Consider the following 17,702-nt stretch of genomic DNA (forward strand, 5'->3'; position numbering starts at 1 on the left):
GTAAAGCAATTATACCCCAATAAAGATTAAAAAAAAAAAAAGGTACCAGTATTCAATTATAACAGACGTCTATAGATACTTAACTAAAAGTTCCTCTAACTGAATTAGCAACCCGTTAATAAGTCAATTTAGTGGTTTGTGACAAGGACATTTCTAATGAAATAGACTAGGCTATACTAGAATACAAAACATCAAGGTCTATCACACATGTAAAGGTAATATTATTTCATGAAGCTCTCTTTCATTATGGGGTGTGCTGGATTGTGTTATGAAGGTATTTCTTATTGTGATTCACAAACAAGTTTGAGATCCACTGGCTAAGTACAATGTCTCAGTCATTTGCAGAAATCCTCTATACAAGGGGATACAATTCTAAGTCTGCCTGAACACTTCCAGCAACCCTCCCTTATCAGCACGTTAGTAATAAGATCTTTACAGATTATATTAAAGTTAGTCATTAAACTGTCACCAACTCTTTGAGGGAAGTAATTCTCTTATTTGTCATGGTAACCTTGACATCTAACAGAATACCTTGCATGGAGCTCAATATATGTTGGTTGAATTAAAGTTAATCCCATTTTGCGCACCTCTAATTACTAGAAAGTTCCATTTTTATGGAAGTCTGTATCTGCATCCCTAATAATTTTCATCCATTGCTCCTTAGTTTTAACCTCTTAGCTGCAAGAGAAAAAACGATGAAATTCTTTCTCCATGTCACACCCCTTTCCGTATTCAAATGTAGTGTTCATGTCCTTTTTAAACATCTCCAGGCTCTTTATCCATTTCTTATTACCTATTTCCAAGGGTTTCAGCATCATGGTTGTGATCTTCAACGTCCATAGTTTATGACCAATATCCTTATAGATCCATGCTGTCCAATATGGTAGCCAGTAGCCTGAGTGGCTGAGTACTTGAAATGTGGCCAGTCCAAAATGAAATGTGCTGTAAGTGTAAAATACACACATAAGAGTAAAGATTTACAAAAATAAAAAAAGGAAAAAAAAAGACAGAAAGAAAGAAAAGGAAAAATATCTCAAAAATTTTTATATTGATTGATTTTATATTGAAATAATATTTTGAATTTATTAGGTTACATAAAATATATCATTAATATATCTTTTATCTGCTTCTTTTTACTCTTTTGGTGTGGAAAATTTTATTTACTTTTGTTTTTAAGTTATCAACTCAACATTTATCCTTCCTAAAAACCCCATTGCTGTTATCTTTGAATCAATGACCCAGATCATTGAGTTTTTTTGAGTCTTACAAAATCTTGAATCTTCCATCCAACAACCCCATTGTTCTTCCTATATTTTTTCACATGCAGTTTTAATATATATGCTTTTCATGCATACATTTAAATCACTGATAAAATTATTCAACATGACAAGTCCAGACATTCAACTAGAGAACATTATCTAGGCTGACATTCATTCCTTAACTAGTTAATTCATCTTTACATTGAGTGTGTCTATTTAACCAGCTAAGAATTCACCAAACTGAAATCCATGTGGTGTCTCCCTTGGCCCTTGGCCTGAGCCACCTATGTGCCACACACCCAATTGCATAAAGACCAAGCTAGTATTGCCCAATAGTAGTAGTTCTCTGTTTGGGGGGAGGAGGGTGTTGTTGTTTTGTTTGTGGTTTGGGGGTTTTCTTCTTTTTCTTTTTTTTCAATCCCCTTGAACTCATCTCTCATGCCAACTCCAGATCTGTCCTCATTCTAACCTGATGTCAAACAAGTACTCATATGGCTTTTTGACCTATACCTCCATTTCTTCCTTTGGTCCCTTTTCATCCTTATACCCTGTTTCTCCAATATTAAAATATCACCTTCTTCAAATGAATTTGTTTTGACTGCCCTTTCAGTACTGTGGCACTGGGTTGTCTTGGATAGTAATTTCTCCTTCATAGCTTAGGCTTGTGAAACCCAGCTGCGGCACCTGGCCAGTTTTACAATCATTCCCCTTCCCCTGATGTGGAAAGACACATTTCTTCAAGAGAAGAAGAGTAGACTAGACAAGGGAGGATTGGTCTGAGAAAGAGAATGAACAGTAATTTAGGTACATTCTGGAACCCACTTTTGGTCCTTTTTGGATAACGGAGGCATTTTCTATTCTTTTCTTCAATGTACCATCTCTCCCCAAGTATTACCATCTATTGTTCCTTGATGACATAAGCCCAGTAATGACCTTTATCATCTTTGCAGCTGTTTAAAATGTTACATTAAAAATGTTATATCTCTTTCATGTCTTACTTAGCTAAGATGTCAAATTCTTCTTAACCATATTACCTCTACCATTCCCAATGCAGAGATCCTTTTTCTCACCAGAGAACACAGAATAAGAGGTGAATAATACTGTGTTGTTTCTATGATCTGTCTCACCATCTGCCCCTGCTCTGAGCTTGTCTCTTCATTCTTCCTCTTCGTACTCTAAGCCTGGTTCAAATGGTCCTTTTTTGTTGCTCTCCGTATTTTTTTTCAACCTTAATGCATTCTGGGCTTCAAGTCCTTCTGCTACTGTTCTCACAGATTTGTGAAGCTCTATTGTGTTCAAAACTTGCCTATATACCTCACCTTCCAACTCGTTTCACACCACAATCCACAGCCTAGTTACCTAAGGTCTCACTTCTTCCTCATGGGGATCATTCACGCCTATGTGGTCAGAATTTTATATTTTAGAGTTTCCCTACTCTCTAAAATTAATATTCTCTTATGGAGTCAGCTAGTCAAAGAATTTTATCTATTCTTCCTCAAAGAAAGAAAAGAAAAAAGAATTCTCTGAAGTCTAGGATACATAACAGTCTTCTCAACAGCCCATACTTAGCCAGTATGATCTCTAGTGCTGCAACCAGGGCAGTCTTGTGGGTTTCCATGGGCCTGTCATGAGTGCCCTTCCCTCCCCATCCACTGAGTCCTAGGAACCCCTATAATAGCCAAGCAACATTTCCTCAGGACCAGGGCAATGGTATTATCCATGACTGAAGTGGAAGCATCCTAACAGAAAAGAGGAACAAAGGGGCAGAATCAGGCTGAACCAGGGTTGTCTGACACTCCTTTCCAATTAGAGATGCTCTTTGTGAGGCTCAAACTTTGTGCTGTGCTTTGTCTTAATAAGAGAGGCCCCTTATTCCTGTGCCCACGTCTTCTCTTCCAAAGTTGTAATTTCAACTATCAGAGATGGGAAACACTTGTGTTGGAAGCTTATATCCCTAAGGTTTTCCATTTCTGTAATAGGTAGGGTAGAAGTTAACCTGCTTTGATAAAGAGACCCCCGAATACAGTAGCTCAAACAAGTGGGAAATGTATTTCTTTCTCATGTCACAGTTCAGACAGAATGCACATTCCAAGAAGGATTCGTGGATCTGTTCCATGGGCTTATCCACAGACTCAGGCTCCTTCTATCTTGTTCCTTGGTCATTTTCCCAGGGTGTGTCCTCATATACTGACTCACCAGCCTGTAAGAAGGAAAGAGGACAAGAAATGGAGGGCAAATAACTACTTTCTGAGGAAATGATGTGGAAATTGTACATCACTTCCACTTACATTTATCTGGTAAGAACTTAGCCAAGTGGCCATTCTTTTACTGCAAAAGAGGTTGGGAAATAGAGTCATTTAACTGCATCTTACCAAATGTTCTGAGAAATTTGAAGCAGGGGGTTCTATTCCTCAGGAGAAGAAAGAGAGAATGGACACTGGGGGCCAATTAACAGCATTTACCATCATTTCCTAAACAGAACTTCAGTAAGATATTGTCTAGATTTTTCCTGACTACATAATCTTTAACTTAAAACAGAATTAAATGGATAATTTGAACTTAGGTGACAACTTGACACATTCCCTTTCAGTCCCTGAAGAAAAACCATCTTTCTACCACATTGCTCCCTCCAGCTAGCTCTAAAAGTCAGCATTTTACACAGGACTTCATTAATAAATATAAGCATAATACTGTGAGTGGTGAGCACTACTGCCTTAATTTTCATTTCTGAGGACAGCTCTAAATTTTGACCATTATTCTAAAAAAAAATCTATAAGGAAAATAACTTGTTTGTGTCTGTTCTTTCCAGTAGCTTTAACTAAAGCTTTTTCCCCATATCAAGCAAACAAAAAAGAATGAGCTGACATAGAAGAAGTCTATCCACAGCGTCTCACAATATTCTCACCTTTGCTATAGAAATCATTAGGCTTGAGTTTCATTTCACAACTACGCCACTTAGTAGCTTGCTTGGTGCTTTTAGGAAAATAATTTACCTATCCTAAGTCTCAAGTTTACCTATCTGTAAAATGAGTTTGGCAGTTTGGAAGCTGGACTGTGGATTCTTTGATACCACTCCTGCTAAGAAGTAGACTCCATATCCCCTCCCCTTGAATCTGGGCAGGCTTGTGACTGCCTCAACCAATATAAAGTAGGAAAGGAATCACTATGTGATTTCTGAGGCTACCATGATGGAAAGCATCTCTGTCGACAGTCCAAGCTATGCTCAGCCTTCCAGACATACCTAGACCCATTCAGACCCCATTAATAATATCATAAAATGAACCCTCTTGGACCCTCCAGACCAATCTGTCCACCAACTGAATACCACTGAGTGAATTATGTTGATGCCACTAGGAACAGAAGAATTAGCTGACCCTGCCTGAATTCCTGACCCACGGAACTGTGAAGCAGAGTAAAATGTTGTTGTTTTAAACCATTAAGTTTTGGGTAGTTTTGCTACACAGCAATGGATAACCAAAATCATAAGGAAGTAGATACCCTCAATGGTCCCTTTCTGCACTGATATTCTAGGATTTTATGAGAAAGAAATGGAGGTATAGCTACCTTATTTTCACTGGGCACTAAATCTTCTCCATGTCTCTTATACTTCTCTTTGCAGATCCTTACCAGTATTACATAATTAATTAATTAGCTGTCCATCTGTAAAGTAACTGGTCTCCAGCAAACAGATAACTTCTGTAATGATACAAACAATAATATTTGGTTTTTGCTTGTGAAGGTGATATTTCCTATAACCTGGAACTTTTGAAGGCATTCTGAGACTTCCTTACAACCAGCAACATCTACAAGCCAGGGGAGAGCTACCCGCATCAGTTCTCATAGCCTGACTTTGAGGGAAATATTTGGGAATGGTGGTTCCTTAGCCCTCAGAACTTCGATTCTCTTAATTGACAGACACTGCTTAGCACTGGAAATATAAAGAGAAATAAGACATAATCCCTGTCTTCTAAGCACTTTTAGTCCTATAGGAAGTACAAAGTAGATCTTTTCAATTTACATGATGTAAGACTGAAGGCATGTACTGGGGGCTGTAGGAAACAAAAGAGGAACAGAGATCTCCATCAGAGATGCAGCTAAGTTTCAAGGAGGCAATGAAAAAATGACCCTTGAGCTGAGTCTTAAAGGATGCACTTGAATTCTCCAGGAGAAATGACCAGGAGGATGATGTAAGTGCAAGGAGGCCAGAAGCAGCATGGCCTGTGTGTGGAACCACATGCTGCTTGAGTGGTGGTCACTGCCTACACCTTTCCTCTACTCTACTCCCAAAATTAGCACCAACTGTCTATGCTGGCCTCTTGCCCCAAAACTAAACTCTAAGAGAAGTTGGTGACTGCTTTCTTACCACTACCTTTTGCTCTAATCCGAGTCTGCCCTATGACCGGTCTACCCTCAGCAAAGCAGCAGCATCTCTGAAGGGTGTTTGGTGGTTCCTGCCAAGACCTGCATCAGACAGGCCCTGAAACTTTTGTTCTTTCCTTCTACTGAAAGACCCTAGCCCTTGGCTTTATATGACCTTAGAACAATTCTATGCTAAGTCTGATGAATAGAAACCCTTACAGACACAAGGTCCATATCATAATTGCACTTCTGAAGTCATCCCAGGAAAAAAAAAAAAACAGATTTTTCGGTAGAACAAAATCCACCTCTTCTTGAGAGTCTGTTTTTCACCTATGTGGTAAAAGGACTTTCATACTGACTGACCTCATGCCTTATAATTACCTCTTTTCTGTCAGAAGTCTTGGAGATTCTGCAAGGCCCTTTATAGAAACTGCAGCTTTTGCCTTTCCTCTATTGCACTTTGAAAGTTTCAGTATACCTTCTCTACTGTTGGAAGACTTCTCCTGTGCACAGGGTAAGATTTCTTGTGGATTAAGAGAGAGGGTCCTGGAGATGGGAGATGCTGTCCTGCCACCCATCTCTTACCCTCACAAGTGAGCTGAGCAGAAGAGAAGATTCTGTCCCCAAAGGATATTTCAATTTCTCAGGGTAGATGAAGCTACTTCTGGGTTTTCTGTACTCCAGGATATTTCTAATGATCTTCACACAGTGTTATCAGATCCATAAAACACAACCAACAAAAAGCAATATTTTTTAACTTCAACTTGAAACAATTTGTCACTTGGTACTTTTAGATTTAGAGGGGACATCTTGAGAGCCATCCCCAGTAATCTTACGACCCCAAAGATGTTATCGGCCACTGCCTTTTGTTGTTTCTATGGTGTCCTTTGAATTCTTTGTTCTTTAAATAACTGAAAAAGAATATTCAAAGAAAAATCACAAGATTATTTATGAAGCAAAAACAAACATGTGCAGTTTTAAATTCTCAACTTGCCTTTCTGCGCCTGCAACTCCACATTTAACTAACAGCAATAATGTTTTCGCACATCTTCTACCTCACAGGACTCTTGGATGAGTAATTAGATATTGTATTTGAGTGGCTGAAACTTTAACTCTGAAACTTTCTTTATGTGATGGATATCACCTCCAAAAGTGATGATATTGCTTTTATTAATCTCATTTTGTAAGTGAAGAAAGTCATACAATGGAGGCATTACATCACTTCATTGAAAGTTACTGAGGGATTGAAAGTGTCGAGGTAGCCCACCCTTTGCAGGATGGAAGAAACAACAGTCATCAGAGAAGTTACCTCTCTGCCTCTAAGAGGGACTGCCCTGCAGCTGGCCATCATGAGAAATGGAAAGGCACAGAATGATCTCGCCTCATCCCAGCAGCATCAGCCTGTCAGCTTCCTTTGCTTTGGGGGTTTTGACACAGTTCTGGGCTGGCTGTAAGGACTGGGCTACCATACCACCTGGGCTATCTTGGGTGTCTCATTAGAGAATGCCAAAGAGCTTCTTGCTAAGTTAGCTTTTCTTCCTTGTTCATCTTTTCATCCTGGGATATGATTTTCTTTGCAGAAAAGAGGGTGCTCCAGAGTAGTTAGTTTCCTCCTTCATTTTGGATTTCAGTGGCTACAGGAGAAAGAGAGGGTCTTTTACTCTTCTTTTTATTATTTGCCTATGAGTTTGCTAGATGTTTGCTAGCTAGAGTTTGGCATAGCTCTTTGTATAAAGAAGATATTTCTCATTTTCTTATTTTCACAAGAACACTGAAAAGAGGTCATCATAGTCTAGCCCAAGACTCCCTCCATCCCAGAACCAGGGCTCTTTTCCTGTCACCTCCCCAGCACATATGGTCTCTGCTTCCCCTACATCCCTTGACTTTCTTAAGACCTTTGCTCTAGAAGGCCAAAACATGCACGTGGGACCCACACCCACATGTATTTAGCAGAGACTCAAGACAAGGAATGGAGCCAAATTTTAAAACAAAGCAAAACACAGCACAAAAAACCTTGCATTTATTTTCATGTCTTTCCTTCCCTCATCATCCTTCTTGATTACTATTTATTTTTCAATATTTCTCAGCAACACGAGCAATTTTGTTTCTGCTCTGTTTCCCATCACTTTTCTCCAGACAGCCGCAAGGAGTGAAGCAGACCTAAGACTGCCATCTTGTGCTCAAGACAGTTATCATTGTTTCTTTTGAAATCAAAAGTGATTTGTGGGATTTGAGAGAAAGCCTTAGAGTCCAGGTCTGATGTTCTCTGACCTAAATTTTCCCAGAAGCTTTTGAAATTTCCCATCCTTTGGCATTACTCTTTCTTGGCCTTCTCTCTCCAGGATGCCATGAGTCATCCTTTGGTTGAAAGCCTTTTTTTTTTTCCCAAATGACACCAAGTGTGCCTTAGAATAATTATAGTTGATATGCCACTACAAATGCTTTTATGACTGAGCTCAGTGGCTCAAGTTATGGGCCACTAAATGCTCAGGGGGCATTAAATAACTATGGCATGACAAGTAGTTTAAAACCAAAGACCTAGTGGGTATTCTCCATACCCTACCACCATCTCTACTTTGGAAACTGACCACACACAGATGGTGTACTACATGTCTTGACCTTGGCGGGAGGTCCTGTGGGGCCAAGATCCCACAGGATCTAGGAACACCCAGATAGGCCACTCTCAGGTGACATTTTAGTGCCAATCACAGTAGAAAGTGGGCTTAAATCAATAAACTGGGAAAGACAGAGAAAATGAGAGAGGTAGGGGAAATAGAACAAAAGGAAAGAACCACAGGCCAAGAAGAGAAACCTAAAGTGATCACAAATGCAATGGGCTAAAGTGAGCGAAGAGAGCTCTGTACAGGAACAAGCACTGGACAGTTAAAACAATAATGCCAAGAAAAAAATAACTAGGGGAGGTGACACTGACAAGAGCTCACAGTGCCAGGGAGTCCACAGGGATTGTCATAAACTGGAAAGGGCATGTCCCAACAAAAGAACTCAACTCAAGGACACAGTTGTGAGGGAGTAATATGGCTCTACAATACTGAATCTTCTGATGTTTAAGGAGAATCCATAAATCTACACTTGCACATGAAATCTTCACAATTTTTTTAAGTTGGCTCAAATTTTTTTAAAAAACACTGTGTGGGACAAATATGTATGCAGGCCAGAATCGACCTGTGGCTGCTAGTTTAAGACCCTCCTCTATGCCTGACACAAAATTTTTATTGAAACATGGGTGCATAAATAAATACGATAGCTGTACCTCCATCCTGTCCCCCTGTCTCTCATTCAAGAAAGTTTGTGAAAACAGAAGTAAGGTAATATCGTTGATGGTATGACTTACCTCATTTCTTTTCAAAAAACACTCACACAATTAGACATCTATTTTTTAAAAAAAGTACCTTGGCCTTAACGTCATTCCTTATACAAAAGTTTATTCAAAATGGATCATGGACTTAAATGTAAAACAGAAAATTGTAAAACTGTTATTTTTAAAAGCATAGGAGAAAATGGTTGGGATCTAGGCCTAGGTGAAGAGTTCTTAGATTTGACATGAAAAATGTAATCCATAAGAAAAAATTGATAAATTGGACCTCATCAAAATTAAAATTGTCTGTTCTGTCAAAGATCCTGTTAACAGTGTGAAAAGACAAATTACAGAGTGGAATATACATTTGCAAACCACATAGCTAACAAAAGGACTTATATCTAGATTACACAAAGAACTCTCAAAGCTCAGCATGAAAAAAGTACAGAATCCAATCAGAAAATGGGTCAAGACATGAACAGATATTTCACCAAAGAGAAAATACTGATAGTAAATAAATACTCAGAAAAAGTTCAAAATCATTAACTATTAGGAAAATGCAAATTAAATCCACAATGGAAATATCATTACACACCTATCTGAATTGCTAAAATAAAAAATAGTGATAACATTAAATACTGACAAGGTTCACTCATTAATTTTTGGTGGGAATATAAAATGGTACAACCATTCTGTAATATAGTTTGGCAGTTTCCTCTAAAACTAAAAATGTACTTACCATATGACCCAGCAATTGCACTTTTGGACATTTATCCCAGAGAAATTAAAACCGATGTTCACACAAAAACTTTTACATGAACATTAATAGCAGCTTTATTCATAATAGCCGAAAATCCCTTCAGTGGGTTAATTGTTGAACAAACTGTGGTGATGTACACCATGGAATACTACTCAGCAATAAAGAATAAACTATGGATACACATGACAACTTGGATGGACCTCAAGGGAATTTCTCTGAGTGACAAAAAGTCAAATACTATATGATTACATTTGTATAATATTCTCAAAATAACAAAATTGTAGAGGTGGAGAACTGTTTAGTGGTTGCCAAGTGTTAGATTGGCAGAGGAGAGAATGTTAAGGATTAGACGGTGGGTGTAACTATAGGAGTGAGCATGAAGGATCCATGTAGTAATGGTACAGTTCTGCATCTTGATTATGAATAGCAGCTACACAGAGCTATGTGTGTGATATAATGCATGCAACAACACACCCACACACAACTGAGTACAGGTATTACTGGTGAAACCTGGATCAGCTCTGTAGATTGTGCCAATGTCAGTGTCCTGGTTTTGATATAGTTCTATAGTTATACAAGATATAAACACTGGGCCGAGAGGAGGTAAGGAGGCTCATGGAACCTCCTTGTAAATTTCTTTTCTATTTCCTCTGAGTCTGTAATTATTTCAAAATAAAAAGGTTTTAAAATTCACAAATTCTAGCACTTCAACTATAAATAATAATATATCATTTATACTACACTTTGCAACAGAACAAAGCACACCATGCATCACTGCACCTGAACTGAAAACCCAGGCCCTTCTCCTTTCCTCCAAAATGAGTTGCACTTAAATGACCTCATACAGTGGCTTTCACAATTACTGACTAATCCAATGGCCTTAGAAGAAACTAAATCAAACATCCCAGGAACAAAAGTGTCTTTGTCATTCCCCAAAATCCCATCGATTCAGGACTTTCCTTCATGTTAAGTGAACTGTGAATCACCTGCCTTAGAGATTAGCTGATGAATAATGAATGCTCACAAAGACAGTGGAGTGAGTGGCTCAGTGTATTAGCCAGGACAAGCTAAATGCTTTAAGAAACAACCCCCAATTCCAAGTGGTCTAACACAATGGAAGTTTATTTCTCACTATGCCAAGTCCAAAGCAGATATTCCTGATTGGATGAGTCTCCTCCCACAGTGACTCAGGGGATCCAGGCTCCTTCATGCTCATCTACTCCATCTTCAGTGAGTGGGCAGAGCGGACCTCTGAGAACGAAACTGGGATATGAAATGAATTTAACAAGGAACAGTAATAGAAAAAAGACTAATAAGATAGCACTGCAAGCAAAAGACATAAGCTCCTGTCCTTCAGAAACTGAGAAGCTGTTTTAAATATGTGGCGTGGGGTGTAAACCAGACAACATTGATAGCTTCCACTACAGGCAGCCAATATTCTCTGCTTGTAGCACAGTCTCCGGAAATTTGGGAAGTGAGTATACTCCCAAATTTGCCCATGTCCTCCTAAGAAGAGAAATAAGCATCCCTGGTTGTGAGTAAGAAGCAAGGGTCTTACAAGCAGTAGATACTCAGGAACTTTGCTTATTGTTTTCTCTGTGTGTTACATAGTCTTTTCCAGTCACTAAGCATTTGACCATGGTAAGAATATTTTCAATAGGAGTAAGATGCTGTCTCATGAAATTGAAGGAGTTTGTGAAAAATTATATCATGTATGTGCCAAGTCCAAACACATAGTCCTGACTTATTCCAAAAGGGCACAGAAGGAATCTAGCTTGTAATAATTTGGCAGAAGCCAATAGAGGTTAGCACTGTGGCTGAAAATTGTTTAGATCCTTATTGCTCAAGAAAGCCATAAACAATTAGGTGATCACACAAGTCATGTTAAGTCAACAGGAGACAATTTCCTTGTCCTTTGTGAATGCACATATGACATTCACCCAATGCACTTGGTCATTTCTAACATCTTATTGTGAGAGAGGTTGTCAGAATCACTGTTAACTTGCCACATGATTCACAGAACAGAAGTAAGACATCTGCCTGGGAAAGTCATATAGAAATCTGCTGAAAAGGTCTTCCCAATTATCTAAAATCAAATCTGGGGAATTCTTGTATAAAAACAGAAATAGAACTTCTCAAACTTCTCATCTAAATGCTCAATAGTTGTGAGAACGTATGATTTTTTTGTTTTATTTTAGTTGTGGTTGTGTGTCCGTGTGTGTGTGTTCTTGGCATACTGACCTCAGCAGTGCAGTGCACATTAAAAAATAAAAATTCATCAATGTTATTTTGCAAAATCACTAATAAAAGTATCAATTCCAGTGGGTTTTCCAAACTTATATGATGGGGTTAGACCAGGGGGTCTGTAAACTTTTCCTGTAAGGGGCCAAGTAGTAAACACTTGAGGTTTTGAAGGGCATACAGTTTCTGTAACACTATTCTGCCACTGCAGTGTGAAAGCTGCCATAGTCAATACATAAATGAATGAGGGTGGTTGTGTTCCCCACGAAACTTTATTTGCTAAAACAGGTGATGGGCAAGATTGGGTCCACAGGCCCTAGTACACTGCCCACTATGACAGATTAATCTCCTGTAAGAAGATACAGCTCTCTGCTGCTCCTGATGCTCAGGTTTTCCCTTGGATCACCCTCTGACAATTTCCTTGTTTAAGACACACATAAAGTGTGACCTTTAGTTACCTCTATAAAGTATCCATCACATTTCATGCATTGCCAGGAGGGCTGATATTATGGTCAGCTCACTCAATCTCCATCCTGATGCTTTTCAGTATACCTTCCTTTACTGCAGGTGACCACAAGTAAACTCACTGACTAGACTCTCTTGCAGCTAGGGAACTGGAAGTGATTCTGTTGCTTCCTGACTATGGCAAATGTGGTAGGTCCCTTGGAAGCCTATGTCTGTGTGTGATTTGGGGAGTTGTTCCTATAAGTTCAGGCTACAGCCTGTTCTCTCTAACTAATAACTGTGACTAATACTAACACTATTACCAATACTATTCAATATTAGTGTTCATATTAGGAAGTTAATAGTAAGCCTTCTCCAAAAATTTTATTTATAAATATATATACAATGCTACTTATATAGTTATACATAAGATACACACACACACACACACACACACACACACACACACACACACATACACACACAATTTCACTACATGTAACATGTTCGGGACTTTAATGACAATAAATCTCCAAGATCAAAGGAAACGAAACAATGCACTTTGATATGCTGCTAAATTAAAACAATTTATAAATTTCTGAGATTTTTCAAATTGATAATTTGAGAAGTGCTTCCCTGAAAGGGAATTTCTTTAAAAAGAAATGTCAGGGCTTCCCTGGTGGCGCAGTAGTTGAGAGTCCGCCTGCGGATGCAGGGGACGCCGGTTCGTGCCCCAGTCCGGGAAGATCCCACATGCCGCAGAGCAGCCGGGCCCGTGAGCCATGGCCGCTGAGCCTGCACGTCCGGAGCCTGTGCTCCGCAACGGGAGAGGCCACAGCAGTGAGAGGCCCGCGTACCACAAAAAAAAAAAAAAAAAAAAGAAAAGAAATGTCAGAAACAACAAAATATTAGCCATAAAATATCAGAAAGTTACCATCACAGACAATAAAATGATTGGATGAATGAATAAAATGATTTTTAAACTGATTGTGAGTTTTAAAATCTCTAAGCAACTGGATGTTATTGGGAGTGAAGCTGAATTTCTCAGTCTGGTTGGTCCAGGGGATCCAATATTTGTTAACATCTTCCTACTAGGAAGATGTTAAAGACTAAAGGAATAGAGATTGTATCATGAAGAGCAAGGTTTTTACTTTCCAATCTAATCAAAATGGTTCCAGAGACAAAAACAAGGCAATTTTACTCACCCAGACTGTCTTATAACATTTACCAAAAGGAGGAAATTCTACCTACTTATTGATCATGAATTTTAATTTTCCTCTTATTAATATGGTTACATGATGCTATACTGAGCTCCACTCAATGGTGACCTTGTGCAGAATACACTGGAACATGCTGGAACCCTCTATTTGCCTCTACCAACTCTCCTCTTTGCTCCTGGGCACATTCCAGGCAAGGGAACATGATTCTGTGGCATGGGTGGTCTTTGCTTTTCTTTCTTTAATTAATCCTAAGCTTCACAGCCCATAATATCTATTCCCAATGTGCCAGCCTCATCACCTCCTTTAACTCTTCATAACAGCCAGTTTCCTGTTTTCAGTAATTCCTAACAAAATGTCAGGAAAATTATTCCAGTGGATGTTAAAATGCTTACGTTTTAATTTCCTGGCTTATAAAACATTTTAAATTGTAAGGGCACAAACTCCAAGGAAACATGAGAAATAATTAAATGGGGATCCTCTCTGAAGCCAAGCTACATAAAATAACCAACCCTTATTGAGCACTTTCAAGGAGCCATTCATTGTCTCATTTAATCTTGACCCCAACTTAAAATAGAGACTATTATTATTCACATTTTACAAATAAGGAAATGGAGGCTCAGTGATATTAAATATCTTGGCAAAACCACACACTTGGGAAGTGGCAGAGCCGGGACTCAACCTTGAGAACTCAAAATTGAATATATTTTGCTCTGGCACTCAATCTTGAGAACGAAAAATGGAGCTGGAGGAATCAGGCTCCCTGACTTCAGACTACACAACAAAGCTACAGTAATCAAGAGAGTATGGTACTGGCATAAAAACAGAAATATAGATCAATGGAACAGGATAGAAAGCCCAGAGATAAACCCACGCACATATGGTCACCTTATCTTTGGTAAAGGAGGCAAGAATATACAGTGGAGAAAAAGCCTCTTCAATGCGTGGTGCTGGGAAAACTGGACAGGTACATGTAAAAGTATGAAACTAGAAAACTCCCAAACACCATACACAAAAATAAACTCAAAATGGATTAAAGACCTAAATGTAAGGCCAGACACTATAAAACTTTTAGAGGAAAACATAGGCAGAACACTCTATGACATAAATCACAGCAAGATTCTTTTTGACCCACCTCCTAGAGAAATGGAAAGGAAAACAAAAATAAACAAATGGGACCTAATGAAACTTAAAAACTTTTGCACAGCAAAGGAAAACATATACAAGATGAAAAGACAACCCTCAGAATGGGAGAAAATATTTGCAAATGAAGCAACTGACAAAGGATTAATCTCCAAAATATATAAGCAGCTCATGCAGCTCAGTATCAAAAAAACAAACAAACCAATCAAAAAATGGGCAGAGACCTAAATAGACATTTCTCCAAAGAAGATATACAGATTGCCAACAAACACATGAAAGGGTGCTCAACATCACTAATCATTAGAGAAATGCAAATCAAAACCACAATGAGGTATCACCTCACACCAGTCAGAATGGCCATCATCAAAAAATATACAAACAATAAATGCTGGAGAGGGTGTGGAGAAAAGGGAACCCTCTTGCACTGTTGGGAATGTAAATTGATACAGCTACTATGGAGAACAATATGGAGGTTCCTTAAAAAGCTAAAAATAGAGCTACCATATGACCCAGAAATCCCACTACTGGGCATATACCCTGAGAAAACCATAATTGAAGAAGAGTCATGTACCACAATGTTCACTTCAGCTCTATTTACAATAGCCCAGACATGGAAGCAACCGAAGTGTCCATCAACAGATGAATGGATAAAGAAGATGCAGCACATATATACAATGGAATATTACTCAGCCATAAAAAGAAATGAAATTGAGTTATTTGTAGTGAGGTGGATGGACCTAGAGACTGTCATACAGAGTGAAGTAAGTCTGAAGCAGAAAAACAAATACTTTATGCTAGCACATATATATGGAATCTAAAAAAAAAAAGTTCTGAAGAACCTAGGGGCAGGACAGGAATAAAGACGCAGGCATAGAGAATGGACTTGAGGACATGGGGAGGGGGAATGGTAAGCTGGCACGAAGTGAGAGAGTGGCATGGACATATATACACAACCAAATGTAAAATAGATAGCTAGTGGGAAGCAGCTGCATAGCACAGGGAGATCAGCTCGGTGCTTTGTGTCTGCCTAGAGGGGTGGGATAGGGAAGGTGGGAGGGAGATGCAAGAGGGCAGAGATATGGGGATGTATGTATATGTATAGGTGTTTCACTTTGTTATACAGCAGAAACTAACACACCATTGTAAAGCAATTATACTCCAATAAAGATGTTTAAAAAAAGGAACAAATATTAGTAGAAATTGGTACCAATCTGTCCTTTTAATAATATTGTTATACAATTCATTTGTGGGTAAGAAAGAAGTTTTTTTTTTTTTTTTGCTATGCTTCAGTCAAAGCATTTGCCTCCTAATTTGCTAAAGTCTAGTTATTTTAAAAATGATTAATCTGAACTTTTTTTTCTTCCATTGCCATGTAGGTTGGGATACAGTAGAGAGCTTTAGATTTGTATTCCAGTAAAATAAAAGAGTAATAACAATATTTTGGACTTCAACCTAGAATTGCCACCAGTTGACTTTGCTAAGTTAAGACACTGATACAAAACATGTACTGCCTACTATTCCCATCTCTTGGAGCTGCTTCTAGTGTTCTCCAATGTTCAATTCTCCTCTGCTTTCTGGGCACACAGGAGGACTATTTCCCGGTCTCTCCTCTACTTAGGTAGAACTACTTGATTATGATCTGGTCAATGGAATGTAAGCAGAAGTGACTTGGTTCAGTTCCAGAACAAGGCAATTAAGAGCCAGAATGCCTTTTCTACTCTTTCTCCCATTTCTTATGCCCATGGTTAAAGTAAAGAACTCCAAGATGGTGGATCCACACCATAGAAGTACCTGGATTCCTGAGTTGCTGCTTGGAGGAGATCTGACATTAGAACAACCCGAATCAATGGACTGTAATGTGAGAGGGGACAGCTAACATTAATGCTCTAAGGTACCACCATCACATAAAAAACGGTGTATTTTAAAACCAAAAGATGCAGGAAGTAAATAATCTCACGATTTCAAGAAATTGAATATATCTCATTCTCAAGATTCGTTCTCAAGATTGCTTTGGCTATTCGTGGTCTTTTGTGTTTCCATACAAATTGTGAAATTTTTTGTTCTACTTCTGTGAAAAATGCCATTGGTACTTTCATAGGGATTGCATTGAATCTTTAGATTGCTTTGGGGAGTATAGTCATTTTCACAATGTTGATTCTTCCAACCCAAGAACATGGTATATCTCTCCATCTGTTTGTATCATCTTTAATTTCTTTCATCATTCTTTTGGTTGCAGTGGTAAATGGGAGTGTTTCCTTAATTTCTCTTTCATATTTTTCATCATTAGTGTATAAGAATGCAAGAGATTTCTGTGCATTAATTTTGCATTTCTGCTACTTTACCAAATTTACTGATTAGCTCTACTAGTTTTCTGGTGACATCTTTAGGATTCTCTGTGTATAGTATCATGTCATCTGCAAACAGTGACAGCTTTACTTCTTTTCCAATTTGGATTCCTTTTATTTCTTTTTCTTCTCTGATTGCTGTGGCTAAAACTTCCAAAACTACGTTGACAACTTGTCTTGTTACTGTTTCAGTTTTTCACCATCAAGAATGATGTTGGCTGTGGGTTTGTCATATATGGCCTTTACTATGTTGAGGTAACTTCCCTCTATGCCTACTTTCTGGAGGGTTTTTATCATAAATGGGTGTTGAAATTTGTTGAAAGTTTTTTCTGCATCTATTGATGTGATCATATGGTTTTCTCCTTCAATTTGTTAATATGATTTATCACATTGATTAATTTTCATATTAATATTTGCTTCTTATCACACTTTCTGTACAACAGATTTCCAAATGTATCACAGACCCCATGTAAAGAATAGTAGGCAGTAATAAAAATAGTGGTTCAAATTATTAATAGCTTATTACGACTAATAAGTAAATTTCTGGATCTCCTGTTTAAAATAAAATACACCCATTAGGACCTTCAATGCAAGATTCAAAAATCTATATTTTTAAAA

At 38.3% G+C, this 17,702-nt stretch overlaps 1 long non-coding RNA gene across 1 annotated transcript in view; it reads right to left on the minus strand.

Annotated features, from left to right (window-relative positions):
- Positions 1-799: 799 nt before the first annotated feature.
- LOC136794661 (uncharacterized) overlaps positions 800-17,702 on the minus strand; it is a 50,042-nt gene continuing 33,139 nt past the window's right edge. Inside the window, exon 3 of the long non-coding RNA XR_010841731.1 lies at positions 800-942. This is a non-coding gene — a long non-coding RNA (uncharacterized lncRNA). The remainder of the gene's footprint in view (positions 943-17,702) is intronic.

Source organism: Kogia breviceps, chromosome 8, assembly GCF_026419965.1.
Source record: "Kogia breviceps isolate mKogBre1 chromosome 8, mKogBre1 haplotype 1, whole genome shotgun sequence".
Lineage (NCBI taxonomy): Eukaryota > Metazoa > Chordata > Mammalia > Artiodactyla > Physeteridae > Kogia > Kogia breviceps.